At 42.2% G+C, this 19,930-nt stretch overlaps 1 protein-coding gene across 9 annotated transcripts in view; it reads left to right on the top strand.

The window, feature by feature from the left end:
• Window positions 1-4,823: 4,823 nt before the first annotated feature.
• BLTP1 (bridge-like lipid transfer protein family member 1) overlaps window positions 4,824-19,930 on the top strand; it is a 302,200-nt gene continuing 287,093 nt past the window's right edge. For 7 of the 9 annotated variants that reach the window (XM_056564123.1, XM_056564091.1, XM_056564130.1 and 4 more), the window contains exon 1: window positions 4,845-5,000. The gene's annotated coding sequence lies outside the window, so the exon portion shown is untranslated. Of the gene's footprint in view, window positions 5,001-19,930 lie in introns of all 9 variants that reach the window. The other 2 variants (XM_056564084.1, XM_056564133.1) reach the window with 2 other exon arrangements.

The following is a 19,930-nucleotide window of genomic DNA, read 5'->3' as shown; positions in this document are numbered from 1 at the left end:
CTCAAAATAGGAGAAATGCACACCAGTGTTGCTTAAACACTGTTCTTCATTGCGTCACTATGTTCATCCTTAATGGAGCTAAGGGATACCAATTTGGCACCATGCATGCTTTATGCCAATATTTGAAATGTTAAATGTATTTTCTATTTCCACTTTCCACTAATAAGACACATCAAGACTACATACTTTTGGAATAATCTGGATAGGGGGAAACGCTCAGGATTTTAATAGAGGACAGATCTCCAGGGTCACCATTTGTAGGGCAGGTGCTCTATTAAAGGGGTACTACTGTGGAAAACTTTTTTTTTTAAATCAACTGGTGCCAGAAAGTTAAACAGCTTTGTATATCACTTCTATTAAAAAAAATCTTAATCCTTCCAGTACTTTTAAGGGGCTGTATACTAAAGAGAAATCCAAAAAAGAAATTCATTTCCTGTGATGTCCTGACCACAGTGCTCTCTGCTGACATCTGCTGTCCATTTTAGGAACTGTCCAGAGAAGCATATGTTTGCTATGGGGATTTTCTCCAGTTCCTAAAATGGACAGCAGAGGTCAGCAGAGAGCACTGTGGTCAGGACATCACAGGAAATGAATTTCTTTTTTTGATTTCTCTTTAGTATACAGCCCCTAAAAAGTACTGGAAGGATTAAGATTTTTTTAATAGAAGTGATATACAAAGCTGTTTAACTTTCTGGCACCAGTTGATAAAAAAATAAATAAAATAAAAAATTTCCACGTTAGTACCCCTTAGGGAGACTGAATTAGCTTTAGAGGCAAAAATTAATTCTGACAATGACAGCCCAAATTCTGCTTCTACCACCGGACCCCATAGTCTGTTAAATCATCAGGTGTAGGGCCTAATTATTTGCTGAATACTCCCAAAGGGGACCCAGGTTATAATCATTTAAATAAATTTAAAACAATAAAAGCCCTTCTAAACAATTCCTTTTTTTGTACACCCCTAGCAAAAAATGTACCAGTAGGTGAACTCCATGCAATTTTTAAAGGACATCATGCAGCAGGTCATCTCGTTCAAACTGGGGAAGTATGATGTAACATTATATCAGCTGTGCAAGAGGACGGTGGGGTACACCTACAGTTTTAGGCTTAAACCTCTATAATAATCCCTCAGGCTGTCATGAGACAATTGGTACAAGCTGCAAAATTGTATGGGACCTATAGGCGTCACTCCTGCACAAAATACAAGTGTTCCCATTTTTAACCCATCCATGGTTCACTGTGCAGGATAAATAACATTATAGTTTTATTGGGGAAACCTTTTATTTGGGCATTTACTTTTCCTACCTTTTTTGGCCCCTTAGGGGACTTAAAGCTGCAACTGTCTGCTTGATAGTATAGTATACAGCAGTACTACTGTATGCTATACATGTCAGTGTTAGGGTATGCCTGTGTGGAATTTCACCAGAATATTCTGCACGGACATTCCTCTACAGCAGAGTCCCATTGATTTCAATGGGATTCTGTTCTACTGTTCACACGGTAGAATTTCTGCGGCAGATATTTCTGCAGCTAGAATCACGATTCTGGTGTCTGCATAAAGAATACAAAAAGTTCAAATAGAGGTCGGCATAGCAAATAAGTGTTGGTGCCTGAGGACCAGGTATGTATAATGTAAGAAAGAAAGGGTCATTGCCATCTATGAGACAGCACATTTCCGAGTTGTCCTAGCACCCGCTGGATAATTCAAATGTATGGAATATCCGCCTGTGTTTTCAGTGTGGATATTCCACACATTTTATGCCGTGTGAACATGGCCTCACACTGACAGTTCAACTGTGGGGTTTCTCCACCTGGCTGCCTCGGAGGCCATGATTTGGCCTTTAGCTTCCATGGCAACCATCGGGACCCCATAATCGCATACCGAGCCCAACGATGGGTTTCAAGAGGTGTCACTGTGTCACTCCTAGATGCAGTGGTCAGTACAGATTGCAGCATCTACAGGGTTAAAACCAAGGACGTGCACAGACATTTTGGGGGGCAGGGGCTCAGGTAGAACAAAGAGGGCACTTCTAATTTAAAAATGTTTGTAAAAACCTTAGATATGTTAACACAACACAATTCCTGAGGTAAGGGACCTCTGGCAGTCATGTCAGCTAAAGGGGACCAATGGAGGTCCCAATTAGTAAGGGCATCATTATAGAACAGGTGCATTAAAAGGGCAGGGGCTCAAGCCCCCTTTTGAGTCAATGGGGGACATTTATGAAAGTATTTAGAGCCTTTTTTCTGCTTACAAAAGTCGCACAAAAAGTCGCGCATGCGCCTAAGCACTTTTTTGTGCGACTTTTGTAGGTAAGCAAAAAGTTACAAACAACCTTACCTAAGCAAATTTCAGTTTTCACTTCGCAGTGCTCGCGTATTTATGATGTGCGAAAGGCGCACGTAGGCATAAAAAAGTAGCAAACTCCCTTCAAAAAGTCGCAAGTCTGCTCCAGGTCTGACCTAGAGTACAAAACTCCTGTACGTGAGCAAATTTAAAAAGTCACCGCCCCCGCTCGTATTTCCTCCACTGCCGATCTCTCCGCCACCACTCATCTCCTCCAAACCCCCCACGCTGCTCATCTCTCCCTCACCGCTCATCTCTTCTCGCCGCTCATCTCCCACCCTACTGCGGGGGAGATGAGCGGCGGCGGGGGGGAGATGAGTGGCAGCAGAGAAATGAGCAGCGGCGGAGGAAAGATTAGCCGTGGCAGGGGGAGATGAGCAGCAACGGCGGAGGAGGAGAAATGAGCGGTGGAGGCAGAGGAGAGATGAGCAGCAGCGGGGGACAGATGAGCGGCCGGGGCAGCGGAGACAGCAGGCTCCCGGAAATATGAAACTACACTGTAATTTCATATTTCCCGGCCTGGGCTGTGATTGGCTGGTCGGTCTGAAATTACAGTGTAGTTTCATATCCCTGGGAGCCGGCTGGCTCCGCTCCTCGGCCAAGCCTTTGGGGGAGTGGTTTTTGGAATAAAAGTTTTTAAAAAGTGTTGCTGTTTTTTTAATTTACATTACAGGCTTAGTAGTGTAACCTGTCTGATAGATAGAGTCCTTTACTAAGCCGGGCTTAGCGTAAGCCACAAAGACAGCTAGCAGTAACCCCAAATTATTACCCCAGTACCCACCGCCACAGGGGTGACGGGAAGAGCTGGTACCAACAACAAAAATGGCGCTCCTGGCCCTAGGCGGTAACAGGCTGACGTTATTTAGGCTGGGGAGGGCCAGTAACAATTGTCCTAACCCACTCTGTTAACATCAGACTGTTTGGCTGCTTGGTTGGTATTTGGCTGAGAATAAAAATAGGGGGAACCCCACACGTTTTTTTTTTCTTATTTATTTCCAAAAAACGTGTGAGGTTCCCCATATTTTCATTCTCAGCCAGATACCAACCAAGCAGCAACAGCCTGACGTTACCAGGGTGCATAAGGACCATTGTTACTGGCCACCAAATACGAAGAAGTCCTCTGCATACACAGATCTGAAATTATAAGAAAAAAAAACACAAAAAATTGGTTAGTACATTTATGGTGCCCTCCCTTAGGGAAAACACCTATAAACCAGCGTTTCCAAACAGGGAGTCTCCAGCTGTTGCTAAACTACAACTCCGGTGATGAAAACAAGAGCCCTCACACAACGGAAAAATAAAAAAGTTAGAGGGGTCAGAAGAAGACAATTTTAAACATACAAATTTTCATATAAATAATTATTTATTTATTTTCTAAAGTAAAACAAAATCAAACCTATATAAGTCCCCTTTCACACTGCTGCAAACGTCTGTCAGCCACTTTTTTTTTTGTGCCTTAACAGACGTTAACAATGGGAAACAATGGGTCCCGACAGATGCCATTCACTATTATGGGGTCTGTAGGGCGCCGTTGTTTTTTGACGGGAGGAAAAAAAGTTGCATGATGTATTTTTCCTCCTGCTATTCTCTCCGGGTTCCCCCACGGACATCACACTATTGTGTCACAACAGCAATGTGAAAGAAGCCTGAGTTTGATAATATTTCAACTGTATGGACCTGAAGAATAGATAGAATATGTCATTTTTACTAAAAAGTGCACTGGGTAGAAATGGAAGGTCCTAAAAGTCACAAAATGGCGGGGTTTTTCCCCCATTTTTGTCCCACAAATATATATATATATTTTTTGTTTCGCCATAGTTCTTGTGGTGAAATTATTGATGTCATAACAAAGTAAAATTGGTGGTGCAAAAAACAAGGCCTTATATGTAAGGGGGGAAATTTTAAGCGTTATGATTCTAAGAAGGGGAGGAGAAAAAAAACGAAATTTCAAAAATAAAAATCCCTGTGTCCTAAAGAGGTTGGAGCAAAAAGCAACGATGATAAATGTCCCCGTAGGTGTGCACGTGCCTGCTTAAAACGGTTGTGACTGGCGCTTTCTTTAGGACAAATGGATACGAATGTGCGGGATGGGGGGTAAAAAGTTAGTTTTTACTTTCTTTTTTTTTTATGTAGGTAAATAAACCAAAACCTACATAAAGTATTGATTTAATTGTATGGACCTACAGAATAAAGTGAACGTGCCATTTTTACAGAAAAGCACGCTGTGTAAAAATGCAAGCCCCCCCCCAAAAAAAAAAAAAAAAAACTAAAAACGTTACAAAATTGCGGGTTTTTTTTCAGTCTCACCCCACATTTATTCCTGTACTGTGCAGTCGCATCTGCATCGTACAGAGACACTGCATTCCGTCCTCCCTCCCCGCGAGCTCTCACACTATGTTTACAGCCTTTGTTGCGATAAGTCGGGCAGCACGTGATTGGCTGTAACGCCTGGTTGCTCAATTTTGATTGGATAACCCGCACTAGTGGCCGCCCCTTACCGATACCTACTGATGACGTCACACACCGGGAGGGTTCCCATACACCAAGGAAAATGGCTGCCTATGTGGGCCGGGAGCGGCGGTGAGCCGGTGTTTATTACAAGGGATGAGGTGGAGGAGGTGTCACCGAGACCGGTGAGAGACTTTGGGGCGGGGCTGTAAGTAGACGTTACCGTATTTTACTCCAGTGTATTGTAGTGCCAGATGTGGGGTGTGTGCTGTGTGACAGGTCATGCATTTCCTGGCTGTGCAGCACTGATAATCTCTACGGCAGTGTTTTCCAAACAGTGTGCCACCCAGCTGATGCAAAACTACAACTCCCAGCATTCCTGGACAGCCTTTGGCTGTCCAGGAATGCTGGGAGTTGTAGTTTTGCAACAGCCGGAGGCACCCTGGTTTGGAAACACTGCTGTAATGGCTTGTGCTGTGTCCGAAACTGCCCTGCTGATGCTGGAATTACATTGTGTGGAGGCTGCCCTGAGATGGCACTGTCACTGGGGGGCGCTATATTCTGTCTCCCTGGCAGATGACAAGTCACAGATTTGAGGGGAGATTTATAAAGAGTGACGTTTGTCTGGTCTTACACTAAAAATTAGAGTGAATTGCACCAAATATATGAGAAGCGGTAAATTTGTGCTATTGTTGAGCGCCCCCCCCATTCATTTCTTCTGTTTCCTTTTTTAAAAAGGGGGAAAAAGTCAGATTTTAGAATACAGTATGTGCCTACACACACTCATATATATGGAAACTATTTGATCCATTCGCTTTTGTCTGTAAAAGTGTAAAGGGCGCTGTACTGGGGTTTATTCTTTTTTTTTATATATATATATATAAAGCAGGGCTGTGGAAAGCCAAACAACTCCTATTTTCCTGTATTCCAGCTCCAACTCCTTTTATAAATGGCACATGTATGATTGTGGGTAATAAATAGGAGCAAATTTACAGTAAGTTTAGGTCAGTCCAAATTTTACAGTCTGAGTTCTCCTCGGTGTGTATCCATAAAGTCCTGAAGACCCCAGAGCAGTGTTTCTTAAATGGGCACTGTCAGATACAAAAACTTTTTATATGTTGTAAAGCATGTAAAACCAATATTTCATACTGAAAAAGCCAGTCAAACAACTGCGACACCCCCCCCCCCCACCTGCTTGGACACATACTAGTCCTGCTGTGTCCATGTATTATCACCTATGTCATGGACACACTTCCTTGATTGACAGCTGTGAGCGCACAGTTCACAGCTGGAGGAAAAATCCTCCCACTGTCAGCTTGTGTCCCGCTACTGTCAGTGAGGACAAGCTGGGAGTTGTAGTTTTGCTAATGCTAGGGGAGATGTTAGCAGACAGCATACTAAGGGAGGGGGCGGAGACCTGCACAGTGAGGCCACGCCCCCTCCCTTTGCGAGGAATTCAGACAAGTTAGCTAAATTAAAAGTGTAATGAAAAAATAAATAAAGATGCTAGACACATAAAAATGTAATGTACATGGTCAGGATTAGGTATTTTTGTTGGATCTGACGGGTACACATTAACCAGGGTGCCTCCAGCTGTTGCAAATCTACTACTCCCAGCATCAGACTGCTGCTCTGATAATCACTGACCAAAGTGGTAGCCTGCCTTGGCTGAGCAGCAGTGTGATGTATTGAGCCCCAACACGGTTTTCTTCCTGGTGCCTAGGCCTAATACGTCAGGATATCACTGTCTCCAGCAATGAGCTTAGCTGAAGTTGACCCCTGTCACCGTGAAGAGATTCGCATTGGAGGCCGGGGCAGCAATACCAAAGTGGCGGGAGGTAAGTAAAGAGTTTTTTTTTTTTTTTGTAACGCCAGAAGTCTGGGCATAATTGAAAAAAGTTTACCACCATATTACCCCTTAAAGGGGTACTCCGCCCCTAGCATCTTATCCCCTATCAATACAAGTCTATGGGAGGGGGCGTGGTGGCCATCACACCGCCTCCCATAGACTTAAATTAAGGGGGCGGGACATGATGTCACAAGGGGGCGGGGCCGTGACATCACAATGCTCCGGCCCCTTTATCGCTGGTCTTTACGCACAGAGCGAGCGTGCTCTGTGCAGTAATGGTAGTGGGGTGCCGCAGCCGAGATCCTGGGGGTCCCCAGCAGCGGGACCCCGGCAATCTGACATCTTATCCCCTATCCTTTGGATAGGGGATAAGATGTCTAGGGGTGGAGTACCACTTTAAAGTGTACCCGTCAGATCCAACAAAAAACATTTTCTTTTATATATCACTCAGTACCTAATCCTGACCATGTACATCTAATTTTTATGTGTCTGGTGCCTTTATTTATTTTTTTATTACACTTTTAACTTTAGCTAACTTGTCTGAATTCCTCTCAAAGGGAGGGGGCGTGGCCTCACTGTGCAGGTCTCCGCCCCCTCCCTCAGTATGCTGTCTGCTCACATCTCCCCTAGCATTAGCAAAACTACAACTCCCAGCTTGTCCTCACTGACAGTAGCGGGACACAAGATGATAGTGGGAGGATTTTTCCTCCAGCTGTGAGGCCTGCGTTCACAGCTGTCAATCAAGGAAGTGTGTCCATGACATAGGTGATGACGCATGGACACAGCAGGACTAGTATGTGTCCAAGCAGGCAGGGAGGGGGGGGGCAGTTGTTTGACTGGCTTATTCAGTATGAAATACTGAAAATTTTCTAATGAAAGCAATTGCAAAACCTATTGGTGCTTTACAACATAAATAATGCTTTACAACATAAATAATTTTCTTTGTAGTAAACAGCAGCTGATAAGTACTGGAAGGATTAAGATGTTTTAATAGAAGTAATTTACAAATTTTCTGGCACCAGTTGATTTAAAATAAATAGTTTTCCTCCGGAGTACCCTCTTATCTGTGATTGACCTACATTTTTGACATGTCAAAAGTTTAGCTTGTAGTCTCAGTGCTCAGAACCCCGCCGATCACTAGATACAGCCTGCTGAAGCGTGCGGCTGTTCACTTCACTCCATGGCTCAGTGCCTGATCCAACTCGTTGCAGGATGGAGTGGTGAGCGAGCCGCATAGTGACTTGCACAGCCATACACCTCATTTGAAAAAACTTTTTAAATGACAGTAACAAATGTCATCATTGCCATCATGTAAATAATCAGGCCCTGTTATCGAGCAGTAGCAACAGCTATATCTGTAGTGACTGAACAGCTGTTTAGTGGCCTTAGCAGTCCACGAGTCAAAAGGAAGACTCGTGGAGTGCTAAGGCCACTAAACAGTTGTTCAGTCACTACAGATGAAGCTGTTGCTACTGCTCGATGACAGGCTCATGGGATGCTGGCAGCAGGGTAGAGAGAAAAGGCTACATTAAAGTGTACCTGTCGTAAAAAAAAATTTGACATGTCAAAAGTTTTTATTGGTCAGGGTCTGGGTGTTCAGTAGAATGAGCAGGGAGAACTGCACTGCTGCACGTTTCTCTCTCTGCTCTTTGTCTATGTGAGCAGGACAGCCCCACAGACTTACATTATAAGTCTGTTCTGGTAACATTCTTGTTCTAATGACTGGTCAGGGTCTGAAACTTTTTATATGTACCTCTGACACATCATCATTCCTGTGATTCATTAACCCCTTAAGGACATGGCGAAGCGAAAAAAAAATCATTGTGCGACAAAATGGAAAAACGCCATTTTGTGATTTTGGGGGCTTCCATTGCTACGTAGTACACTTTTCAGTAAAAATGACACCTTATCTTTATTCTGTAGGTCCATACGGTTAAAATGATATCCTACTTATATAGGTTTTATTTTGTATTACTCCTGAAAAAAATCATAACTACATGAAGGAAAATATATACTTTAAAATTGTCCTCTTCTGACCCCTATAACTTTTTTATTTTTCTACGTACAGGGCGGTATGGGGGTTTAGTTTTTTTCGCTGTTATCTGAAGTTTTTATTGGTACCATTTTTGTTTTGTTTGGACTCTTTTATCGCTTTTTATTAATTTATTTATGGTATAAAAAGTGACCAAAAATACGCTATTTGGGACTTTGGAATTTTATTGCGCGTACGCCATTGACCGTGCGGTTTAATTAACATTATATTTTTATAGTTTGGACATTTACACACCTGGCGATACCACATATGTTTATTTTTTATTTACACAGTTATTTTTTTATGAGAAAAGGGGGGTGATTCAAACTTTTATTAATAATAAATCATCTTTATTAACTTTTTTCCCACTTTTTTTTTTTTTTTTTTTGCAATGTTATAGCCCCCATAGGTGACTATAACATGCAGTACATTGATTCAATACACTGATAAATGCCTTTGCATTGCATTGCATTGATCAGTGTTATTGGCGGTTGATTGCTCAAGCCTGGATTTCAAACTTGGAGTAATCAATCGCGTTGCGTTCTAGCTATCGGGACATCGCGATTTTATGGCGATGGTCCCGATCAGCCCGACTGAGCAGGCGGGAAGCTTTCACTTTCACTTTAGACACAGTGATAAACTTTGATCGCCACGTCTAAAGAGATAATGCCGGACATCTGTCGGAACGGCAATATCCGGCATTAGCCAAGGGTCCTGGCTGCTCATAGCAGCAGGGACCGTGCGGGTATGATGCGAGCTATGCTCCGGAGCTTGCTTCATAACCCTCCAGTGCCACAGCGCCGTATAAACACGGCATTTTGCGTCAAGGGGTTAAAGTGGTACTCCAGTGGAATTTTTTTTTTTAAATCAACTTTTTAAAGAGCCGATTTCTAAATTACTTCTATTTAAAAATCTTACCCCTTCCAGTACTTATCAGCTGCTGTATACTACAGAGAACGTTGTGTAGTTATTTTCTGTCTGACCACAGTGCTCTCTGCTGACATCTCTGTCCATGTTATGAACTGTCCAGAGCAGGAGCAAATCCCCATAGCAAACCTCTCCTGCTCTACAGTTCCTGACATGGACAGAGGTGTCAGCAGAGAGCTCTGTGGTCAGACAGAAAAGACTTCAGTGGTTAGCAACATAGTTTTCTAGCAGAAATTTGTGTTTAATGTGTGGAAGTCGGTTTGTTTGTTTTTTTTGGCACAGACACAATTGTGGCGCACAACCTTATAGAAACCATTTAATAACTCCGTAGTAAATAAGGACCACTGTGTGATGTATTCCATGGTGAATCATGGTGAATTCCTGACAGTAATGGGGATTAGCTTAACAACCACACTGGTAATTCCCTTACTGGCAGGTATTTTCAAGCTCTCTGTCAGTCTGCGAATTACATCATGTGACCACACATCAGACTTGGCAAGTCTATTATATGTACCAGAAGTCACTGTCTATGAGCCTGACATTGAGTCTCCCATGAAAATGAAAAGTGAAAGTGACTTCTTGTCTTCACAGTTAACTCTGGGGGATTCAGCAACTCCAAAGTGATAGAACAGCCACACCAATTGGGCTCCTAGCTTGAAAATAAAGCTATCGGTAAAAGAGTTACCAACATGGCCATTTAGCTTATCCAGATTATTCTGGGCAGCAGAAATAGGCTATGGCAAGGTTTCCACTTGAGTTGTTTTCTTGCTTTTTTTTTACTGAAAAAAAATGCCACAAAAAAATAAAAAAATTCTGCAACAAGAAATAAAGGGGAAGCTGGGCCTGAAGGGTAATTTTTCTTGTCCCCAGAAAATAAAGTTAGATTGATAAGAACATTCATCACTAGTCAGGTGGACTTTTAATGCCCTTTATTCCTTTATCCCTTTATTGTGAACAATAGCCATGACTTGCACAATGAAAGACTATAGTAGCAGAGATGCATAGAGTAGCTATGATGTAGAATTACAGTCAACTAAAATCAACCGGTGTCTCATCTTAAAGGAGTAGTCCGGTGCACACTTTTTTCATGTTATCCCATCCGGGCTGCAAAATAAAAGAAAACACACTTTCTCTTACCTTCCAACGAGCCCCCGGAGCTCCGGTACACTCCAGTACAGGTGTTCGGTCCCCGGGCTGTATACTTCTTACGTCCTGTTAACCCGGCACGTCACACGGAGCTTCAGCCTATCACTGGCCGAGGCGGGACATCGCTGCGGCCAGTGATAGGTTGAAGCTCTGTGTGACGTGCCGGGCTAACAGGAAGTAAGAAGAATACAGCCCGGGGACCAAACACCTGTACTGGAGTGTACCGGAGCTCCGGGGGCTCGTTGGCAGGTAAGATAAAGAGTGTTTTCTTTTATTTTGCAGCCCGGATGGGATAACATGAAAAAAGTGCGCGCCGGAGTACTCCTTTAAATGGATGCCAGCATTCTGCATGTATGGTCCAGATCAGTAATATAGGGTACCTAGATGTATGACTGTAGTACTCAATATGGGAAAGTCTTACCAAGCTTCCTTTTGGTAAAGGGGTGCTTCGGAGGATTTTTAAAAAAAATCAACTGCAGCCAGAATATACAGATTTGTAAATTACTTTTATTTAAAAATCTTAAACCTTCCAGAGATTATCAGCTGCTGTATGCTTCAGTGAAAGCTGTGTAATTGTTTTCCCTTTCTGACCACAGTGCTCTCTGCTGCCACCCCTGTCCATGTCAGGAGTAAATCCCCATAGCAAACATCTTCTGTTTCAGACAGTTCCTGACCCAGAGGTGACAGCAGCGAACACTGTGCTCAGACGTAAAAAAAGACTACACAACTTTCTTCCACAAATTGATTTGAATTTTTTTTTCTCCCTCTGGAGCCCCCCTTTAACCCCATAAGGACAATGGATGTAAACATACATCCAGGCAGACCAGAGAAGTAGATTGCAGATTGCACTGACCAGTGCTATGCCTTTGCATAGCACTGATCAGTATTCGCAATCAAAAGATTGCTATTAATAGTTGCCTATGGGACAACAAAAAAGAAAGTTTTAATAAATGTGAATAAGCCCCACTCCCAAAAAGAATTAAACAACCCTCTTTTTCCTATTTTACAAATAAAAAAAACGTAAAACTATTAAAATAAATAGACATATTTGGTATTGGTATATGTGGAAATATCTGTAAAAAAAAATATATCAGTCCAAAATTGCCTATTTTTTTGTCACATAACATCCCCAAAAAATGCAATAAAAAGTAACCAAAATGTCACATAGATGCAAAAGTGGTACAGTAAAAAATTACACATTGTGGTGCAAAAAATGGACACATACATCTAAGCGGTTAATGGTGGGCATCCGCCTCATCGTTGATATCCACCAATGTCGGTAAGTCCGGGCTGCTAATAGCAGCTGGTACTTGCCCACTATGAGAGTGGTTAACACAGAGAAAGTATAATGAAAACGTTTCTATATCTTCTCTTCTTTGCATTCACTTTGTTTGGGTTTAAACAATAAAATAAAAAAGCAATGTACTAATAAAAACTGCAATGTTTGCGTTCTTTATTGTGATGGTGAATGATGATATGCCCCTGGGAAAAAACAATAAACATGGCTTTAGGTAGACTGAAATGATTCAGATTCTAAATCATGTACAGGGATGAGGAATTCCTATGGACCGACGCACGGGACATGCAGTTCCGGGCGCAGGGCAGGTGAATTTTACAGGCCCTTAGTCTAGCTTTGGGCAAGCAGGGCCAGACCTGAAACCCCCTGACAAGCACGGCGGCGCTCAGAGGGGTGTATGGAGCGGGCTCCGGACTAGTGGCCGATCCATACTCTGCAGCCCCCATCTGATTCCTGTAGCTGGGGGCTGCCACTAATTAACTCTTTAGATCACCGCTGTCAAAGCTGACAGTGGTGTCTAAAGGGACATGTGAATTCTCCATGATGGGCTTGTGGGGGGGGGGGGGTGACCCACTAAAGAGATAGCCGGAGAGCTTACCTCTGTTTTCCTTGTGTCCGTGGCTTTGTCATTGATAGAGTCTGGCTGGACTAGGCTCTATCAATGGATTACAGGGCACACAGAACAATGGAGTTCAATAGAACTCTATTGATCCGTTTAAGAAATCTAATGATTCCTCCTAATAAAAAATTTTTTTTAACATAAGTTTGAAAGACACACATTATCCCCTTCCATAATAAAAGTTCAAATCGCCCCCTTTTCCTATATAAAAACATGTACACATAATAAAAATAAACAGATTTGGTATTGCTGCGTGTTTAATTGTACGAACTATTAAAATATAACATTATGTATCCTGTACAGTAAATTAAGTAAATGTTAAAATAAAATACCAAACTAAAGAATTGCAATTTTTATAATATCCCAGAAAAAAAAGTTAAAAGCGATTAAAAAGTCAGATCAATACCAAAATGGTACCGATACAAAAAACTGATTATGGCGCAAAAAATTAGCCTCGTATGCGCAAATTTTTTTTAAGAAAACCACCAAATTTGCTAAATTATCTTTTACTATTTCAATTTGACTTCACCAATATGTTTTTTTTTTTGTTTCAGAGCATATGTTATGGAGACATTAAAGGGTACCTCTCATCAAAAAAACTTTTGATATATTATAGATTCATGTATGCAGAATAACTTTACAATTGCATGTTATTAAAAAATATGCTTCTTTCTATTTAATTTTCCACTTTGAAGAAATGACCACTAGGGGTCTCCCTACCAGTCCTGGCAGCAAGCATTTCAGACTCATGCTGGAGTCTTAAACACTACAAGCTGCCAGTCTGCTTTGTTCACAAAGGAGAACACTCGGAGCTGCCAGCCTGCTTTGTTCACAGCCTGTTTGGCTGTGAACAAAGCAGGCTGGCAGCTCTGAGTGTTTAGGACTCCAGCATGAGTCAGAAATGCTTGCTGACAGGACTGATCGGGAAAAATACAATAGAAAGAAGCATATTTTTCATTAACATGCTATTGGAAAGTTATTCAACATTCATTAATCTAAAATATATCAAAAGTTTATTTGATGAGAGGTACCCTTTAAGGGAAATCTGTCACCAGTGTCACCTGCATTAACCTGTCAGTACCGTGGCGGGGTTCTTCGGTAATCTTCTCCGTCAGCTCTGCTTCGGGCACCCAGCTTGGGGCAAGGGCGGAGCTTTGTGACGGCACCACTGCTGTTCCCTTACAGCAAGACTCAGCAGAGAGCAGCAGCGGCTGGGGCATGGGGTGGAGCTTAGTGACGTCACCACTGCTGCTCCCTGCTGGGTCCCGCTGTGAGAGAACAGAAGCGCTGATGTCACTAAGCTCCGCCCGTGCCCCAAGGTAGGTGCCTGGAGCGGACCTAACAGAGGAGATTACTGAAGATCCCCGCCACGAAGCGGGACCATGTGATTACTGTTGTCATCAGTGTCACCTGCACTACCTGTCGGTAATGACAGGTTAGTGCAGGTGACACTGGTGACAGATTTCCTTTAAAAGGTATCATTATAGTAGGTATTTATGGCTATTATAGGGCGAGAAAGAAAAAACAAGAGTGTAAAAGCGAAAATTGGCCAGGACAAGTTGATCATCATGAGGGACAAGTAGATTTTGCTCCATTTTAGTCCAGTGTACAAGTAGTTTTTTATTAAATTTCCACTCCCCTGATTGTATATACCACAACTAGAGATGAGCGAACTTACAGTAAATTCGATTCGTCACGAACTTCTCTGCTCGGCAGTTGATGACTTATCCTGCATAAATTAGTTCAGCTTTCAGGTGCTCTGGTGGGCTGGAAAAGGTGGATACAGTCCTAGGAAAGAGTCTCCTAGGACTGTATCCACCGTTTCCAGCCCACAGGAGCACCTGAAAGCTGAACTAATTTATGCAGGATAAGTCATCAACTGCCGAGCCGAGAAGTTTGTGACGAATCGAATTTACTGTAGGTTCGCTCATCTCTAACCACAACACATGACCCATAGTTTTATCAGAAAGGTGCTGAAAAGGTGTAGGTAGCGGTAATGCTAGAGACAAGGAGGACTGCCAGATGTGCATTGCAGGTGCCGCTCTATTGCCTTTGCTCATAGTACCGGCAGTAGCAGCCTGTTCCTGTTGCTCTCAGTCCAGCTCTAAATAGCTTTACCCTATGCTATACAGAATACCTTGTCTTGCAGAATAACTTGTGTTTTTAGTATGATTAGAGAACATTGCAGAACATGAAAATCCTATGTTTTACTTCTGCTCTTTTACTGTATTGTAGTCCTTTGCAGGAGGAGAGACACTGTCTCTTTCTTCATGGGTGACTGGTTGGCCATCACTAAAATAATCATTTAATTGTTGGACACAGCAGAATGCATCTTGTGTTCCATGAGATGTTCGGTGTAGAGGTCATTGGCAAGTAGAGTTTGGTCTCTGGTATCATCTGATAACAGTCCTTAGTCTGTGCCAGGCTGGATTGTCTGCATCTATAATTTATGACCTGGTTCTTCCTGCCATTGATTTAGCTTTATGCTGCATAGGCTTGGGATACTCTTGCAAACTCTTAAACAAAATTGGCTTCCTGGAGTTTTAGTTCAGAACGTTTTACCCTCTGTTATGTAATGTATTAGTAATACACATATCCATCTTCTGTTTATGAGCCTTTACTATTGACAGTCATGAAAGGGTAATTGGGGAAATTTATCAAACCCTTTACAGAGGAAAAGTTAAAGGGGTATTCCAGGAATTTTTTTTTTTAAATATATCAACTGGCTCCAGAAAGTTAAACAGATTTGTAAATTGCTTCTATTAAAAAAATCTTAATCCTTTCAGTACTTATGAGCTTCTGAAGTTAAGGTTGTTCTTTTATGTCTAAGTAATCTCTGAGGACACCTGTCTCGGGAACCGCCCAATTTAGAAGCAAATTCCCATAGCAAACCTCTTCTAAACTGGGCGTTTCCCGAGACACGTGTCATCAGAGATTACGTATTAAATTCCTATAGATAATCCAGAGATGACCCAAAAATTACCCATTCTTCCCATACACCCTAAAGATGTGGATTAAAAGTGCAATCTTTATTGTATTGTACGCACACAAATTATATTAAAATACTAGGAGCCACTGTAATCCACTTTCCTAATAGATGTGAAATGACCAACTGGTTCAGTGTTTGATATAGAGCACCCCAGATAGCGGTGCCTGCAGAACACCACTAAACTGGATGCTTGGACAGATGGCTACCTATATTAAAATCTTTCACACTGCCCCCCTCGACATGTTTCGCTGGACCACCAGCTTTATCAAGAGGTAAGCGGGCACTGGTTAAAAAACGCCGATACTAGGGGTTTTAAAACCTCCCCTGTGACATCACAGGAAGGGGATTGTATACACCAAGGGTTACTGAACCAATCCACCAACTGAACTGATGATGGATTCCAGCAAGGACCAATTAGTGTGTGATACATCATTCCCAATACTATCCAATTGTATCTATCCACCATCACTTGCCAATCAGGGCAGACCTAGCCATGATTGACAGTATCGCTCACCTTTTGGAAGCAGTGATCCCTTCCTGATGTGCTGCGCGAAGTAAGTCTGCGCGCACTGTTAGAAGAAAATCCCGTCTCAATACACTACTGCGCCTGCGTTGTTGCTAGGCGCTTGTTAGTAAACATACACTCACCCGTTCTTCATGTTCTCCGCCTCCGATGACGTACTGTATAGCTCTTGTTCGCACATGACCTGGTTCTTCCTGCCATTGATTTAACTTTAACATAGGCTTGGGATACTCTTGCAAACTCTTAAACAAAATTGGATTCCTGGAGTTTTAGTTTAGAACGTTTTACCCTCTGTTATGTAATGTATTAGTAATACACATATCCATCTTCTGTTTATGAGCCTTTACTATTGACAGTCATGAAAGGGTAATTGGGAAAATTTATCAAACCCTTTACAGAGGAAAAGTTAAAGGGATATTCCAGGAAAAACTTTTTTATATATATCAACTGGCTCCAGAAAGTTAAACAGATTTGTAAATTACTTCTATTAAAAAATCTTAATCCTTTCAGTACTTATGAGCTTCTGAAATTAAGGTTGTTCTTTTCTGTCTAAGTAATCTCTGATGACACGTGTCTCGGGAACCGCCCAGTTTAGAAGCAAATTCCCATAGCAAACCTCTTCTAAACTGGGCGTTTCCCGAGACACGTGTCATCAGAGATTACTTAGACAGAAAAGAACAACCTAAACTTCAGAAGCTCATAAGTACTGAAAGGATTAAGATTTTTTAATAGAAGTAATTTACAAATCTGTTTAAAGGGGTACTCCGGTGAAAACCTTTTTTTCTTTTAAATCAACTGGTGGCAAAAAGTTAAACATATTTGTAAATGACTTCTATTAAAAAATCTTAATCCTTCCAGTACTTATTAGCTGCTTAATGCTACAGAGGAAATTCCTTTCTTTTTGGAACACTGATGACATCACGAGCACAGTGCTATCTGCTGACATCTCTGTCCATTTTAGCAACCATGCATAGCAGATGTATGCTAAGGGCAGCATGGTGGCTCAGTGGTTTGCACTGCTGCCTTGCAATGCTGGGGACTTGGGCTCAAATCGCACTAAGGACAACAATAAATAAAGCGTTATTATTATTATAATAACGTCAGCAGAGAGAACTGTGCTCGTGATGTCATCAGAGAGCATTCCAAAAAGAAAATAAATTCCTCTGTAGTATTCAGCAGCTAATAAGTACAGGAAGGATTAAGATTTTTTAATAGAAGTAATTTACAAATATGTTTAACTTTCTGCCACCAGTTGATTTAAAAGAAAAAAGGTTTTCACCGGAGTACCCCTTTAACTTTCTGGAGCCAGTTGATATATAAAAAAAGTTTTTTCCTGGATAACTCCTTTAAAGGGTACTCCGCTGCCCCAGCATTCAGAACATTTAGTTCCGAACACTGGATGGGGGCTGCGGGGGTTGTGATGTCATGGTCTCGCCCCCTCAATGCAAGTCTATGGGAGGGGGCAATGCCACCGCAATGTCACGACTCCCACAGCGCGCATTCTGAACGCTAGGGCAGCAGAGTACCCCTTTAAAGGGGTACTCCCACCCTAGACGTCTTAGCCCCTATCCAAAGGATAGGGGATAAGATGTCTGATCTCGGGGGGTCCCGCCACAGTATTGCATGCGGCACCCACCTGTTTTTTGTGAAGAAGCGCTGGAGGGTCTGAGTCGCGACTTTGGGAACGGAAGTCCGTGACATTAGGACTCCTGACGTCACGGAGTCCTTAGGACTCCTGACGTCACGGAGTCCTGACGTCACGGAGTCCTGACGTCACGGACTTCCGTTCCCGTAGTCGCGACTCAGACCCTCCAGCGCTTCCGCACAAAAACAGGTGGGTGCCGCATGCAATACTGCGGCGGGACCCCCGAGATCAGACATCTTATCCCCTATCCTTTGAATAGGGGATAAGATGTCTAGGGTGGAAGTACCCCTTTAACATGTTGCCCAGACCACTAAAAGATAAGAGAAGCAATCTGATTGGCTGTTTTGGGCAACTGTTCCACTTTTCCTCTGCACAGGTTTTGACAATTTCCCCCCATTGTGTTCCTCATGCATTTCCATTTGTGTTTTTGCTGTTTTCCTAAATACTTTGTTGTGATATAAACAAGTATATGCTTCTTTAAAGCGTACCCCTACTTTCAGGTAACTTAGTTTTTAGGATAAACTGTAATGTGAGTGTTCATGAGGAGTAGCATTACTTCTGGCCAATATATCACTTGTATATGGCATTTTCACCAGTTTTTCCTCTGCAGGCTCCATCTCTAATTTTCAGTAGTCAGTGAGCTAGTGGCTACAGTCTTAGGCTATGGTCACATGGCATTGTCCGCACGGAGATTCTTTGTATGGACAGCCCCTGACCGATCGGCAATGCAGCGCCTCATAGACAGCAATGCATTTTGTGCGGAGTCTGCAGAAATAATGAACATGTCTGTTCTTTCTCTGGACACCGGGATTTGAATTTCCGCGCCAAATGTTTCTTGCAAAGAAATTCTGCTATGTTCACATCTAATAATCTAATTGAATTCAATGAGATTCTGCTGCGGAATCTCCGTGTGTATTAATTTGGAATTCCACACGGAAATTCTGCCGTGTGAACGTAGCCTAACTGCTATAATGCCCCACCATACACTTAAAACATGGAAATGGGTGTCCTGCTTTCCTGTATCCTTTACAAGAAGAACTTTTATATAGCAGTAGTGAGATATTACATGATTTGCTAAGAGTGGAGTGTTGTTTTCTGTGTCCCCCCCCCCCCCCCCCCAACAGGTATTTTCCAATGATATTTACAAATTACTTCCATAAGCTATCATTTTTGAGACAGATTTGAGCAGTTTTTGTAGAGTAAATAATGGACCATACTTATCAATCTGCCTGAAACCAAAACTGTCTGGTTTTGCCTATAACAACCAATTACAGCTCAGATTTCACTTTAACAGAGTTTGTTAAGGTATGAAAGCTGAACTATGATTGGTTGTTGTGGGCAAAACCAGACAGTTTTGGTTTAAGGTAGGTTGATAAATCTGGGCCAAAGAGATTAAGGTGTGAATCAAAAAGGTAGGCTGATAATTGAAGCCTATTTTTAAAGGGGTGTTCCAGCATCTAGACATTAAAACAACTTCCAGTGAAGGGAAATCTTATTGCTTCAAAATACCAAGAGATTTTGGATAATTTTATGCTTCCAATTTTTGTATTACCATTTTGGGTTCAGCCCAGGCATTACTGGTGAGTATTGTGTGGAAGAACTTTACAGAACCCTGAGTATTGTATGGAAGAACTTTACAGAACCCTGACCTTAACCCATATAGTTTTAAAGGGATATTCTGTTTTTTTTTATTTGACTATGGTACAGGGGTTGTAAAGTTAGTGTAGTTCTTAATTTAGTGTATATACTTGTGTTTCATGATCTTGCAATTCTTCTATGATTTTGCCCCATTGTTAATTTTTAACTAGCATACAAAATGAGTGTCGTCTCAGGTTTTACGAGGTTGCAGTGTGGCAGACATTACATCACTAGTAAGGTAGTCAGGTCATCAGAGGGAGCCTGTCTTTGCTTCAATGGGTCGAGTGACCGCTGGGCGGAAGGGAGATCATTCTGCAAGAATTGTAGTTTTGCAACAGTTGGAGGCACCCTGGTTAGAAAACACTGGTCTATTGCATTGAAGGGATTACAGGTGTGTTTCAGTTGGTGAGGTGGCTGATGTGTGGGAAGGAGAAACGGGAACGAACTCCAACAGAAAATAGCCATTTCACAAA

The sequence above is a fragment of the Hyla sarda genome, chromosome 1 (assembly GCF_029499605.1).
Source record: "Hyla sarda isolate aHylSar1 chromosome 1, aHylSar1.hap1, whole genome shotgun sequence".
Lineage (NCBI taxonomy): Eukaryota > Metazoa > Chordata > Amphibia > Anura > Hylidae > Hyla > Hyla sarda.
This window is presented reverse-complemented; position numbering and strand designations above follow the sequence as displayed.